The sequence below is a fragment of the Pelodiscus sinensis genome, chromosome 3, assembly GCF_052426305.1.
Source record: "Pelodiscus sinensis isolate ZL-2025 chromosome 3, ASM5242630v1, whole genome shotgun sequence".
Lineage (NCBI taxonomy): Eukaryota > Metazoa > Chordata > Testudines > Trionychidae > Pelodiscus > Pelodiscus sinensis.
In genome coordinates, this window is record NC_143054.1 from 117,934,986 (window position 1) to 117,949,698 (window position 14,713).

General features: G+C 41.0%; 1 protein-coding gene and 1 long non-coding RNA gene across 5 annotated transcripts in view; one reads left to right on the forward strand and one right to left on the reverse strand.

Moving 5' to 3' along the window:
- PACRG (parkin coregulated) overlaps positions 1-14,713 on the forward strand; it is a 485,180-nt gene that overhangs the window by 145,909 nt on the left and 324,558 nt on the right. The gene's annotated exons all lie outside the window — the stretch shown is intronic.
- Positions 5,842-14,713, reverse strand: part of LOC106731451 (uncharacterized) — a 125,166-nt gene continuing 116,294 nt past the window's right edge. Inside the window, exon 3 of the long non-coding RNA XR_001367728.4 lies at positions 5,842-13,621. This is a non-coding gene — a long non-coding RNA (uncharacterized LOC106731451). The remainder of the gene's footprint in view (positions 13,622-14,713) is intronic.

A 14,713-nucleotide genomic window follows, 5' to 3' on the forward strand; every position in this document is an offset into this window, starting at 1 on the left:
GAAGAAGTAAACTGTAATAGTGAAACTTCAAGATTATATTAAATGGGATGGATCTCAAAATACCAGTGTTGGTAGAAATAATACACAGTAATGTAGAGATTAAAAGAATACGCGCCTAATATGAAAATCAGTTCTTGGAAAATTGAATACTAAATATATACGGAGGGAAATAGTCTTCACATATAGTCAATGGAAGGAAAAAGGTAGAAAGCAGATATGCTAAAAAACTACCCAACTATAGTAGTGATAGTTTAAAAAATTTAGACATATACAATTTGATATTGCAGCAAAAAAGATAATTCATTTTTGGGCTAGTGTCACGAGGCTGAATTTCCTGCCCCCTCTGGAGGGCAGGGGTAGGACCCCAAGTCTCTATATAAAGTCACTTTAACACAGGCCCACCAGTCCGAGTCTTGATGCAAAGTCACCGGGCGGCCCTTTAAGGCAGGGCCTGCTGGCTCAAGTTTCTACGGAAAGTCAGTGACTGTCTCTCTTTAACACAGGGCCCACTGGCCCGAGTCTCTAGAGTCACCGGTCTGTCCTTTAAGGCAGGGCCTGTTGGCCCACTAGCCTGAGTCTTTACACCAAGTTGGTGTTTGGTCCTTTAACGCAGGACTCACCAGCCCAAGTCTCTATTCCTCGACACTTGTTGGCCCTTTAAGGCAGGGCTGAAAGGCCTGTGATGGCAAGTCGCTGGGGGGGGAAGGGGGGAAGAGGGAGGCAGCGGCACCCTTGGTAGGGGGACCCAGACCCACCCTACTCTACCAGGACCTGGTCCAGGGCTCTGTGAGTGGCAGGACAGTCCACCACTCAGCGGGGAATCTGTCCAAAACGCGCTGAGGTTCCCAGGGTGGGAGAGGCTGCTCCTGCACCTTCCCTGGGCCACTTCCTACCTAGTCCAACAGGGTATCTTCCCATTTTCTTGCAGGGTCCTCCAATTCCCATCCAAAACCACAGTTTCAGTCTCTTGTCTCTGTCTACACTACACCACTTTCAGCAACAGAGCTGTGTTGACACAGCCCTGTTGCTAAAAGTTGGCATGTATAAATGCTATTTGTCAGCACTTTTGCCAATAAAATACTTTGTTTGTACAAGCAGCTTTTGCTTTGTTGGCAGACGAGTGCTCTTGCTGTGGCAAAACTTTTGTTGTTTAGGGAGGAGGCTAGGATTAAGCACCTGTGAATGACAAAAGTTTGTGTGTTAACATTCTTGCAAGTGTAGACTAAGCCTTAGCTTCTTTGCCTTCAAATTTCAGATTTTAAAACATGCAGACAGTTCCACACATAAGGTTTGATTCTAATTTAAATGAAAGTGTTTTTACGCCAGTCTGACAGTATAAAGTAGAACTCGCAGCTAGGAATGCTCCGTAACCTATCATTACATTTAGTATTTATATAGTTGTATTTTGTCTTCAAAGCAGTTTATAAGCACTAAATCTCACAATACCTATGTACACAGCATGGCTATTTCAGGATACTGGAGGTGTCCCAAAATAGTTACCCTGCATCTTAATAAGCTGCCCATTATTTCAAAATATTTTGAAATAATGGGAAAGCTATTTCGGCATCCCTGTAACCTTTGTTCCATGAGGGTTAAAGGCTGTTTTGAAATAGTGCGTTATTCAAAATTTGGTGATGTGTAGACATGCCGAATTTCATAATAAGCTATTTTGAAATAGAATCCAAATAAGACACACAATTTGTGTAGCACAAGTTGCGTATCTTATTTTGAATTTAGGATGCTGTGTAGACGCACAAGTTAGGTAAGCAGTTTTATTCCTATTTTATAGAAGGCAAAAGAGAATACAAAACTGAAGCTTGGAGGTTAAGATGATCTTCTCAAAATTGCCACTTAAATTTGGACATCACCTGTTTTGGGAATCAAGTCTCAAGGTGGGCATCAGAAACTTAGGTACCAAAAATTAGTGGATACTTTCAGAAAATTTTGCCCTAAATAACTTGCACAGTTTCACATGGAGTCACTGAAAGGACTAGGATTGTAAGCTCCCAGAGTCAGGGTTTTCAGTTGTTGCTATTGTGCTTCCTACCAGTAATTCCAGATAAAAGTAGTTTTTTTAAATATTATTTTTAAAAATAGTCTAGAGTCCTCACTAAATATACTATTAAAATAGGTTTTCAAAGAAATAATCAAAATTTTTAAAAATGTTCATTATTTAATTGCATGCTTTAAGCATTCATTAAAATTTTAAGAGACGAGATGAGATGACACGTGACTGTACAAACACCTACAATTTTGTGGTGACTCAATTGCTAATACTACTGTATGAAGAACTTTCATGACTTTATTCCTTTTTAGTCCTTTTTGAAAGGATACATCTTTGCATTTCTTGGCAGAATTACTGTTCATGGAGTGAAAGGTAGAAAATCATATGAAAATGAAGTGTTTCCACTGATATAATTGATAATTTCATAGAATACTATAGAATTTGAAATAATTATTTAGCTAAATATGCCTGGTATTTACTTTCTAATCTGTTTTTTAAAACTATACTTTCAAACGCCACAGTATCAATGAAACAATAAATTATATTATGAATATGAGAACATCCTTACACTCTTCTTAACCACTTGTGGCTCACTTTTATGAAGTATCCATTATCAGTTCTGTTTATCATAACTCATTGTTCAGTCTTTTCCATTTCTTGTATATTTATAACTGAAAAAATGCAATGGAATGTTTATCTTCCCTCCTTACATAAAATACCATATTTATTAAAAACTGACATGCACATTTACTTAATAGAAGATTAATTTGTTTCCTTGAAAGATTAAAGGATGTTGTCCCCGAGATCCTTTTTCTTTTAAGAGCAATTGCTAGAATTTGAATGCCACTCTTCAGTACAAGTCTAAAACAGGTCTTGCAAAGGAAAGTGACAGTTTACCTGATTTCTGTAATACAGAGCTGCCATATTTCAATTATTAATTCCTCTGTGGTTAATTAATAGTCACAGCTTATTCTAGGATTCTAAAAAATGGTAATCTTCTGGCAGCTAATTTACTGTTCCTCTTTTGTTCTGAATACACAATTTAATGCCATCCCTTTATTTGATGTAAATTGCCATCTCTTGAAAGTGTATTGAATGAAAGCCCCACCATGTATCAGAAATAACTTTAATTTAAATTTGCTAAATGACCTCTGAAAGCTGGATGAAAGATTCTATGCTGAATGGACTGGTACTCCCTGCCTGTATAATTTATGTGAGAAATTAGTGCAAATAGTTCACTTTTATGAAGCAGTGCTGCTTGTAGCAAGCCTGCAGAAACAATTTTCCCCCAAGCCTCCATCTGTTCTTCAAACCAGGGCATATGCCATCTCATTGAGCTTGAAAGTCAACTGATTTATAACACTTGAAAAGTGCATAGATTGAAAAGAAAGGTCGACTGCTGCTGTGTGACAATGATTTGTTGGGCACTTGGATAAAGACAATTCACATTACTATGGACCCAAAGGGAAACAAGTGATGTTGTAAGCTTCAAAAGTTGGTAGATTGACAATCAAGAGGAAAACAAATTGCTCCTCCTCTTTGACTTGAACAGCTACCTTTCTTCAAAAAAGGGTGTTTAGAAGGTGGAGGTAGGCAACAGAGCCAAGATATTTTATTATCTCTGTGTTTCAGGCAGAATAGTCTTTTTTCTCCCCAGCTACAAAGGTTGTCGTCTAGAAGTGTCAGAGCTCGTTGCACTTTAATCTTTAAACTGTAACTGAAACATCAGTCTTAAAAGTGCTTGTTGCTGCTTGTTAGAAAGTTCCATTCAGTGGCACAAGCAGGGCTTTGATGATTTTTCTGTATCTACCCTGAAGGTGAATCCATAGCCCTCTCCCAATTAGTAATTTAATGAATAGCTCATTCTCTTTTCCATCACTTATGATTCCTTTTCCCTTTACTCAAAGACTACAAAGAGCTGAATCTCTGTCAGGTGACAAATCAAATCAAATTGACAACTTGACCATAAGAAAATCAATGTGTTTGATGTTTTCATTTATGTTGGTGAAACACTGTGTATCTTCTGTTGTAAGGCTTGGAGACAGAGTGAATCCTCAAATCCTGTTTCTTTTATCAAACTTATAATGTTTTTATTTCAGCCATCAACAACCAAAAAGTGTGACAGTTAGCCTTAGTCTACACTAGGGAGTTATTTTGAAATAATAAGCAGAGCATCCACACTACCAAGGCTGTATGTAGAAATAATGGGTTCGTTTTTTCAAAATCTGTACTCCTTCTTTCCTTGGGGAATAAGCTTATTCTGAAATAGTTATTTCCTAGTGTAGACATGCCCTTAGGGTTCAAAAGCATAAAATATTTTAGCTAAGAAAAGTAAATATAATTAGTGCACAAAACTTTTTAATATGAAAATTGAGATAGATCTTGTGTTAGAAAAGCACTGAGGATATGTTTACACTGTGGGACAAAGTCAAAATAAGATATGCAACTTCATCTACATTAATTGCATAGCTGAAGTTGAAGTAGCTTAACAGCTTTTGGAGCTGTCCACACTGAAGGAAGTCAAAAGAAGAATACTCTTCCTTCAACTTCCCTTACTCCTCATGAAATGAGGGTTACCGGCACCCTTCTCAGTTTGAATGAGCTGTCTTAAACTGACCGCTAATTTGAGCCCTGGAAGATTGATAGCGGCAGCTTCAATTCTTCCTCTGCAGTGTAGACGTGCCCTAAGAGCCAAAAGCACATGTAAACAGGGAAATGAATTGTCCTCCAGACATATGAAATACAACTTTCATTTCATAGTTGTGATCTTTTCTACATTACTAAAAAAATCTATTCGAGTCTAGAGTCATGGAGTGTTATATAGGCATATATATCCTGACCTGACTTACACATTGATGATTTTCTAATGTTCTGCTTAGTGTAGCTCAGTAAAGAAGAGCCCAGAAGGGCAGATGGACTAGGTCATATTCTGAATGTTTGTAATTATATAAAATAGATTTATCTCATAGGCTATCTCTGAAGCCACCAGTTGGTATATTAGAAATCTAACTATATAAATGGAATAATATAGACATCCTATAATTTGCCTTTATAAAATGGGCTTTTTGAAAAGCAGACTATTTAACTAATGAAACTTAAGGTGGTGTGAATATCCCCTATAATTTAATTGAACAAAGCTCAATGCCTCTTTTCTTGCTGCAAACATGTTGCCCCAAAATATATACGGTATCAAAATAACTCCACGTTTGGAATCATGTGGCCAGATAAACGGCTCTTAGCCTTTTATCTACTGCTTTGCCAAATATGATAGGCATTTTTACTCTACTTTTATTTATTTTTATCCCATATTATATATGTTTGCTTATTATAATACAATAATTTTTGAAAATGTAGTCTGTATTCACAGTTAGCATGACAGTATTCCTATGTAGCAACAGCCCCAGCATGTGCTAGGCAATACATATTGGCTACATTTACGCTGGCATGATTTTCCGGAAATGCTTTTAATGGAAAAGTTTTCCGTTAAAAGCATTTTCGGAAAAGCGCATCTAGATTGGCAGGACGCTTTTTCGCAAAAGCACTTTTTGTGGAAAAGCGTCCGTGGCCAATCTAGACACACTTTTCCGCAAAAAAGCCCCAATCGCCATTTTCACGATCGGGGCTTTTTTGCGGAAAACAGTACAGTGCTGTTTACACTGGCCCTCTTGCGCAAATGATTTGCTCAAGAGGGCTTTTGCCTGAACGGGAGCAGCACGGTATTTCCGCAAGAACACTGACGTTCTTACATGAGATCGTCAGTGTTCTTGCGGAAATTCAAGCGGCCAGTGTAGACAGCTGGCAAGTTTTTCCGCAAAAGCAGCTGCTTTTGCGGAAAAACTTGCCAGTCTAGACACAGCCATTGTGAACGAAGTTTTCTTTAAGTTTTAAGGGAAACAGTCCCCCGTTGCCATCCAATTGTTGCATATAATGTGTGGCTTATAGGGAATTTTAATATTCACTTTCATGCTCACTAATCAGCAGAATCTCTATGCTGTTAATTATTTTCCCTGTGGCTTGCTGTAGTATCAGACAGAAAAAATATGTTTTATTTGTTTGTTAAAGATATATCCACTAAAATATATTTGCAACTATTGACCCATCTGTCTGCTTTCTCATATTTGTAAGGTCTTTATGAGAACAATCTATGCCTGTATTAAGGGTGTCCTCAAGGAAAACATGAGAAGGGAACAGTCAGGCTTTCATAAGGGATTCTCCACAGTGGACCATATTTTTGTGGTCACACGGATGACCAAAAAGTGTACAGAGTACAAGATCCCACTATGTTTGTTATTCATTGACTTTTAAAAAGCCTTTGACTTGGTGGAACAAAATGCAGCATTAAGTGCTCTCCTTTCACAAGGTGTTTCTCCTGTGTATGTTAGAATCATACAAGATTCCATGATGGATGTAAATATGGAAATCATGCTTTTTGATGATCCCTTGAGGCATAAAGCAGGGGAACATTTGTTCACTAAAGTTGTTTGCCAGTGTCCTGGAAGATGTCCTGCGGAAGATCAAAGTGAAAGATAGATTTCTGATTGATGGCGAGGTTCTTCAGATCCTCCTTTTCACAGATGTCATTGTCCTAATTGCTTTGAAACCCACAACATTGCAAATCCTCCTCAATGGCAACAGTAAGAATGCAAAGGAGATTTGCCCGACCATCCGTACTGGGGAAAAAGGGGGATGAAAAATGCATAATCAGAATACTTCATGCAGTTGGATGGACAGACTGTCGAGCTGGTAGATCAATATGTGTATCTTGGACAAGTATTGCAGATGGACAATGGCTTGGGTCCAGAGTTGAGCAGGAGGAAGAGGTTGGACTGGATTGCCTTTGGGAGTCTGCATAGTGTTTTTGTCCATCCTAAACTTTCCACCACTGCAAAAGTCCACCTCTTTAACACAAGTATCTTTCCAGTAATGCTCTATGGCTGCAAAACCTGGAACATGATGCTTACAGAAGAATTAAAGCTGCAAGTCACCCAAAGAGCAATGGAAAGATGCATGGTGGGTGTAAGTAGGCTACATCATGTTACTATCAATTATTGGCACTGTGGAGGTGTAAGCACTCCCCGTCACTGGGGTGACCACCTTCTGGGGTGCAGATGCTGCCTCCCTGGCCCCAAGGGGGTTGGCTGTCACTATAATCCAGAGCACTTCACCAGTCTCTGGATAACCCCGAGTCCATAAGTGGCCCAGCTCGCCAGGCAGCATGGCCCAATGGCCAGTCAATATATATAGCCCTCAGTCCAGGGTAGTATGGCCTACTGGCCAGCATCAATACAGTTGGGGGCTAATGCCCTGGTAGGGGGACCTGGGCCCACCCTGCTCCACCAAGTCCCAACCTAGGGCCCTGTGAGTAGCAGCACAGTCTGCCACTCCGTTGGCACTTCTCCCTGAGATTCTGCGGGTTTTGTGGCTGTCTCCTGGGTTCCCGGTTCTCACCGCCAGGGTGGCTGGCAGCAACAGTTCAGGATCTCTGGCAGGAGGTCCTTCTTCTTCGCTAGTCACCCCACCCTGAGCTGCTCTGCTGCCTTTCATACTGTTCCAGCACTTGGAGCATGCGCAGTCTGGGTGAAGGGGTGGGACTTCCTCCACCCACAGTCTTAGCCTCCCCCCCACCTTCAGTACGGTGTATGAATTCCCTATCACAAGTGCCCAAGAAGCGGTATCAATGATATCATCCAAATTATGCATGATTAGAAAAGGAGATGGGCTGGTCATGTAGCAAGACTGAGAAACAACAGATAGACAGCACGTATACTTCATTGGCATCCACGAGATGTAAAAAGAATGGGAGGAAGACCTGCAGCACATTGGGTGGATCCTTTATGGAAGGACATGGATGAGATCTGCACAAAACAGGACTGCATGGAAAAGTTGCAATCTGCATTACTGGCAAGACTATTCACCTTGATGAAATCATGCATCTTCCAAGTATTCCAACTATCCACTAAAAATAGCCTTTGGATAACAAATTATGTGCTACAGGACATCATGGATGCTTGAAAATTAGTGCTGGTATTGTAACCCAAAGCTACTGAATTAACAAGTCAATTTTTATATTTTATTTAAGCATATATTCTAATTAAATGCTTTAATTGAAGAGTCATTTATTGACTCTTTTTCTGTGTTTGAAAATATTTTATCATTTTGTGCAGGTATTCATACTTTAAGAATTATTTATTAGCTAAAGACTAGTAGAAATAAGCCACTTCAAAAGAAGTCAAATTTTAGTATTTAGAGTGGAATATAGATTTAAAAGTCAGATATAAAATAATTGCTTAGTTTGGTGGGTTAATACTGCTTTTTGCAGTGAATACCAGCTTGTAATGAAGACTACAAGCATTAAAGTGCAGTTCTACTTTGAGTTATTGTGTATGTGTTCCACTCCTGGGATATGTCTAGACTTCATCCCTGTGTCGGCAGAGGGAGTCAGATTAGGCAGGTCGACATTGCAAATGAGGCAGGGATTTACATATCCTGTGCCTAATTTGCATAAAATGGTCACCATGTTTTGCTGAATCAGCACTTTGTTGGCAAAAACCAGCAGTCTAGAGGGGGATCTGTCGAGAAAGAAAGCCTTTTTCGACAGATCCTGTAAACCTCCTTGTAGGAGGCATATGAGAGAGGCTTTCTTTCTCAAAAGATCCCTGACAATCTACTTTGGGTCTAGAGCCAATTTAGTGTCTAGAAAGTCCTATTCTTCAGAGTTGGCAAGAAACTCCTTCATAGCTTCATCTGCATCCTCAGAAGAGAGGAGTGGCAAAGAGCACTAATCCCCAAGGTGAATTGCAACATAGCTCTCCATAACCATAAATGAGTAGGCACAACACAGGAGGTAGTTCAAGAGCCAAAATGAGTTCCACTGACACCTCATCACTGAGTGATCATTATAACACCCCTATTTAGCTTCTGGATGCTGCTGAATACCCAGTGCCAATGACTATTGAATAAAGAGCTTTGTGCCAACACAAGTGGCACCAGAAAATGTTGGTATCAACACTTTCATCACACAAGCATACTATTCTGGCATTATCCTTGAAAACTCTGGTACCAAAGGGCTTTGGCCAGAGTGAACTATCCACAGTATCAAAAGCACTGGTACAAGCTACTGGTTTGGACCTCTCTTGTCCGGCACCTTCGGGACCTACTTCAAAGTAGGAATAAGAGATCCTCCGGAATAGGGCTTTATTCCGGATGATTGGGCCAGTCTAGACGCTTTTTTTCCGGCTTTTCCCCAAGCCGCAAAAAAAGCGGCGGACATGTTTATTTAAATCCACGGGGGATATTTAAATCCCCCCCGGATTTCCCTATTCCCACTTTCAAAATTAGCATGCCCCTTCCGAAAAAGGGGCCAGTGAAGACGTAGCCGGGGATTTGCTGGATCAGGGAAGGTCCCTCTTCTCATGGCCCTGCCCAAAGAGATTATAAATGGTAAAACAAAAGTAATTCTTTTTACTGAAATGAGACCTAGATTTTTATGGTTTATAGATTGCTTTTTATTTAAGGATCTGTCTCCTGTGTCCAATGGGCCATTTCTCAAAAATCATCAGGACAAGCAATCTTTAATGGGATGCATCATGAAAAGATTAATCTGAAGAGATTACTTAATAGCAGAAAGTTGATGCGTTACTTAAATCGAGAAGACTAACTAGTATATTTAAAGAGTATGGAAGAAATAATGTTTGTAAAATGCTTTTGAAAATGAAAAAAGGAGTACAATGGATAAATGTTTCAAAAGTGCCAAGTCCCATTGAGAGTCAATGGAATTTAGGCATACTTGTCACTAAAAGACTCTTGACACCTTTACCCATTGCCTGTATATGGTTCCAAGCTAAAAATACCACCCCTTCCCCCTTCATAATGTACTTCCCCATCACTATATTGATTCCCATATAGACATGGATTTCTAGCAGCATATTCTACTGGAATGGGTAGAATCTTAAAAATCAGGAACTTTACAGTGTCCTATTTTCACAAATATCATAGCAAAAAAATTATATCCAAAGTGTGAAAATTCCACATTTACATCAGGAATTTGTCCACAGGATCGCTTTTTGCATTTGCAAAGGTTCTTGCACATTTTTCAAAAACTGAGCCTTCTTAAACCCCTTCAAAACATGCTTTATAAAAGGTTATTTTTATCCAAACTTGAATGTTTGGGGCCATTAGATGGGCCATTAGATCTTGGGGCCATTAGATGCAGAATTATTTGCTAAACTCCCCCAGCTTATTATTTGAGTCCATCTGAATTTAGTATTAGAAAGATACATTTCTTCTAGGAGTGAACTTTGTTTTTCATAATTTGATTTATTAATTATATACCTAAGACTCTTCTTTCTTATAAAATAGCCTTTTGATTACTAGTACCTCTGCTAGAAGGGACAGCAAAATTATTACTCTGTCCTTCAATGAAGAAAGCACAAGATTAGGAATCATGTCTAAGTTTTTCTGTGGAAATAAATTCATCCTTTCATATCAACCAAGACATCTCTTATTTAGCTTTGGCACATCCTCATCTTCAAATAAGAAAAATTTTTAGTGTAAGATAAATCTTCTCATATTTAAAATGTTACCTAGATATAACATACCCTTATCTAAAAATATTTTATTTCCCGAGAAGAATTTGATGCAATCCAAGAAGTTACTCATCTGAGTTATGAAAAGAAGTAAATCTTATGTTCAAGGGACTTAAGTCAGATCTTCCTTGTCCTACCACAAAAAACCACATAGCTAGATAAATCTTCCTGCAGTGATTTAGAAATTCATTCATTTAGTCAAGATCTTCAATGCCAGCTAGGTAGTAAAGGCAGAAATCTAATGGTCTGGACTCATAGACTTAATGAGACAAAAGAGACATCTTCTCTACTGTGAAATGGGTTTATTCTAGTCATATTCATCAGTCTGGTGCCTTTCTATCTAGATTTTATAGTATATTAAAATATAAGAGGTTTTTCCCTTTAATTTTTAGATAAGACCTTATCTTGAAATAATCCATAGATAGTGTATTGCTAGGAAATTTGGTGGAAATTGGTTTAACTGTGGGCTAGTATGAAAATAAATGAAAGAAAATATCCTATATCCACAATTGTGAATATGAATAGCAGAATACAATTTTACAATTAAAGAAAAATTTCCTTCATATTTCTCACAATATGCTGTACAACAGATTGGAAAATGTGGATAATCTGGTAATGCTGATGTTATAATAGAACATTGTATTACTAAACTTTTGACCTTAGAAACATTATGTGACAATGAGTTTCATAGTCTATTTCTGCATTGTTCTTGAAGGACCAGGGGGTGCAATAGAGTTGCTGAGCCCCAGGCCAAGGTAGGACTGGGGGCAGCTCTGTGTTCCCAGAAGGGGTGAGGCCTTGGGCATTAAGGTTGAGGATTGAGTGCAGCCATCCCTCAGCACTGCCCAGATCATACTAAGACACTTTATACCAGTCCTCAGAGTCACCTGGAGTATGCTGCCCGAGGCTCTAGAATGTGCCACATAAGGCCCCAGTGCTAATTTAAAGGGTCTGTGGCTTCAGTGGCCACCATTGCCACAGTAGCAGCAGCAGCAGTGGTAGCTGGGAGACCTGGGCCCCTTTCCATCACCGGGCTCCTGGGTAACTGCTCCCTTTGCCTCCCCCTCATTGGCAGTACATCTGTATATTTCCACTTGGGGAACACAGGGAAGGAAATACAAGAAAATAATAGTAAAATCTAAACTTAGGAAAGAACATGAAAGCATATTTTGTTTTCTCTCTGAGCTGGTGCAGAAAGAAATGGAACATTGGTGCAGGAGGATATTCCCTTAGGCTATGTTTACATTAGGAAATTATTTCAAAATTACTAAATTTGACTTAACTCCTGATGTAACAAATTCGAATTAGTGTGTCCTCACTATGGGGAACACCTTGAAAATAGTTCGAATTAGTCCAAAATAGCACATGCACATTAAACAGAGCCTATCTAGGACTTACAGCCCCTGGAAGCACTCTGGGCAGGGCACCAGGAGGGTGGATACTTCCTGTGGCTGCTTGGTCTGGCAGGCTGTGCTTATAGGGGCTCCTTTCTATGGCCATGTCTCAGAAGCCACTCTTCTACTGCTTCCCCCCTCATGGGACAGAAAAAGGACACGGTAGGCACATGCCCTCTTGTGCTCTGGTTGCCTTGACAGACACCTCAGCACTGACACTATGGAGCCAGAGCTGCTGCAAAACAGAGCCAGGCTCACAGGCCTCATGCTGCGCCTCATGGGGCAGTACCTCCAAACTGCCTGCATGTTGTTCCAGTAGGATGAAGATGAAGAGGACAAACCCCAGCGTGGCCTACAGGCCCTGCTCAGCCAGGTCCTGGTGCTTCTGCTGCTGCGTATACACCTCATCCCTTGGAAACTGTGAAAAGCTGCTTCTCGTAGAGGGAGTCGAGCTTGGACTGATGGGACCACTTCATCAACATCAATGTTGGATGGTCAGGAAAGGCTCACGATGCCCACATTTTCTGCAACTCATGCCTCTTCCGAAAGTTGCATGCCAGCACTTTTTTCCCTGACTGCACTATGAGAGTCAGGGAGGTGGACATGCCCATCACCATCCTGGGCAATGTAGCCTATACCTTGCTCCCCTGGCTCATGAAGCCCTACATGGGCAGCCTGGACCTCAGCAAGGAGGAATTCAACACCAGGCTGGGCAGGTGCTGAATGATTGTGAAATGTGCATTTGGGCATTTAAAAGAAAGATTCAGGAGTCTTCTCAGCTGTCTGGACCTCAGTGAGTGCAACATCCCCTTCGTGGTGGCAGCCTGTTGTGTGCTCCACAAGCTGTGCAAAAGCAAGGGGGAGACTTTTCTGCCGGGTGGAGAGCCTGAGGTTGAATGTCTGGCAAGGCAGTTCGAGCAGCCAGACACCAGTGCCAGCAGGACAGCACTGCAAGGGGCAGAGAGGCTTTGAAGGAGAGTTTCATGCAAGTCCAGTTCTGAGACTCTTCCCACTAGCTCTTGACAAGGAGCCCCTGTATTCCCCGTGTGTGTCTTTCATCGCCCACTCCCTCCTCCCCGCAGAGCAAACAATAAAGACATCTTTTTTGAAAAAACAGGACTCTTTACAGAGGGGACATACCACAGGGAAGGTAATGGGAAAAGAAGCTGGAATAGGAGAGGAGGGCTCAGGGACGGAACTGGGAGTGACACTGGCCTCTGAGTGGTCTGGAGGCTCTGGCTGCCCTAATGGTCCCACCACCCTGCGTTGTGGGTCCCTGGCATCCCCTGGAAAGTCTTGGAAGGGAAGTCATGGGGTGGGTGGGGAGGTGGCTGGTGGCCCACTCCATGAACAATGCCATGTGCTCCATCATTGAGGTGAGGGTGCTGAACATGGTGTCATGCTGATGACTTCCCAGGGTGCCTTTCTCTCCTCCTGGTCAGCAGCCCACTCCTGGTGCTCCTCTTAATCAGCAGCCCGCTCCATGTGCTCTTCCCTGAGTCCCTGGATGAGGGACTGCAGGCGGACTATCTGATCCCTCATCAGCTCCTCCCATGTGGATTTCTGCCTGCAGATCCTGCTGAGTCAGGTAGATGGAGTAGGAGGTGGAGGACATGCCAGGCTTGCAGCTTTCCCAACTGTGAAGAAAAGTTAAAAGGGAAGTCAGCACAGAAAACACTGTGTATGAAACCTAGACCTAATCTCTGAGCTGCCACCAAAGGTCTCAGTTTAGATGATGGCAATGTGCTTCAAGGAAGCCCATATGTTGCCTAGAAAGTGGACACTTCCCAGCAGAAGCACAGACATCCCAGGGGAGCATCACAACACCCACGACCCAGGGACAAGCAGGCATGGGAAAGTGCTGGCCAGGCCAGGAGTCTGCAAGCAGGACAGGGGTGACTCAGCTTTCTTCTGTGTCCCACACACACTGAGTCTGGCACTGGCAGCATCCCACAGAGAGAGAATTTCTATCCCTGTCCATTCAAGAGGGTGAGCGGTTGGGGATAGATATGTGTCAGTGGCAGACACTGCTTGCCAGAATGAGTGCTCCTGGATTCTCCTGTTCTTCTTCCTGGCAGGTTCTCATAGTCCCAGACTTTTCAGTTGCATATGTGTTTTTTCCATTGCCCACATCATTCTTGTCCCCTGGTATGAACCTTCTCTAATTCTGTAATACCTTTTTAAGATATGGTGACCAATCAACTACACATTACTTCAGATGAGATTACTATTGATTTATATAACAGAACTGTATTATTTTTTATATTTTCTCCTTCCCTTTTCTTATTCATCCTAACATCTTGTTTGCTTTTTTGACAGCAGGGGCACACTGAGTAGAGGTCTTCATTGAGCTGTGTACAGTAATTCTTAGCTCTCTTTCCTGAGTTGTTGTGATTAATGTAGAACTTTGTAAGGTGTATGAATAGTTCAGCTTTTTCCTTCCAATTTCTTTATTTTGCATTCATCGGCATTAAATTTCATCTACTACAGATCTGTTGCCCATTAATCTAATTTGGTTAGGTTCTTCTGAAGTTCCTCATAATCTTCTGTGGATTTGACTATCCTAAATAACTTTGCCATCTCTGACTGGTGCTGCCATACTTCTCACCTCCTTTTCAGATCACTAACAAATATATTAAACAATACTGGTCTTAGGTATTGACCAATTCTGCTGCTAACCCTTTTGCCATGATAAAAAGTACCAATGAATTCCTACTGTTTACTGTGTT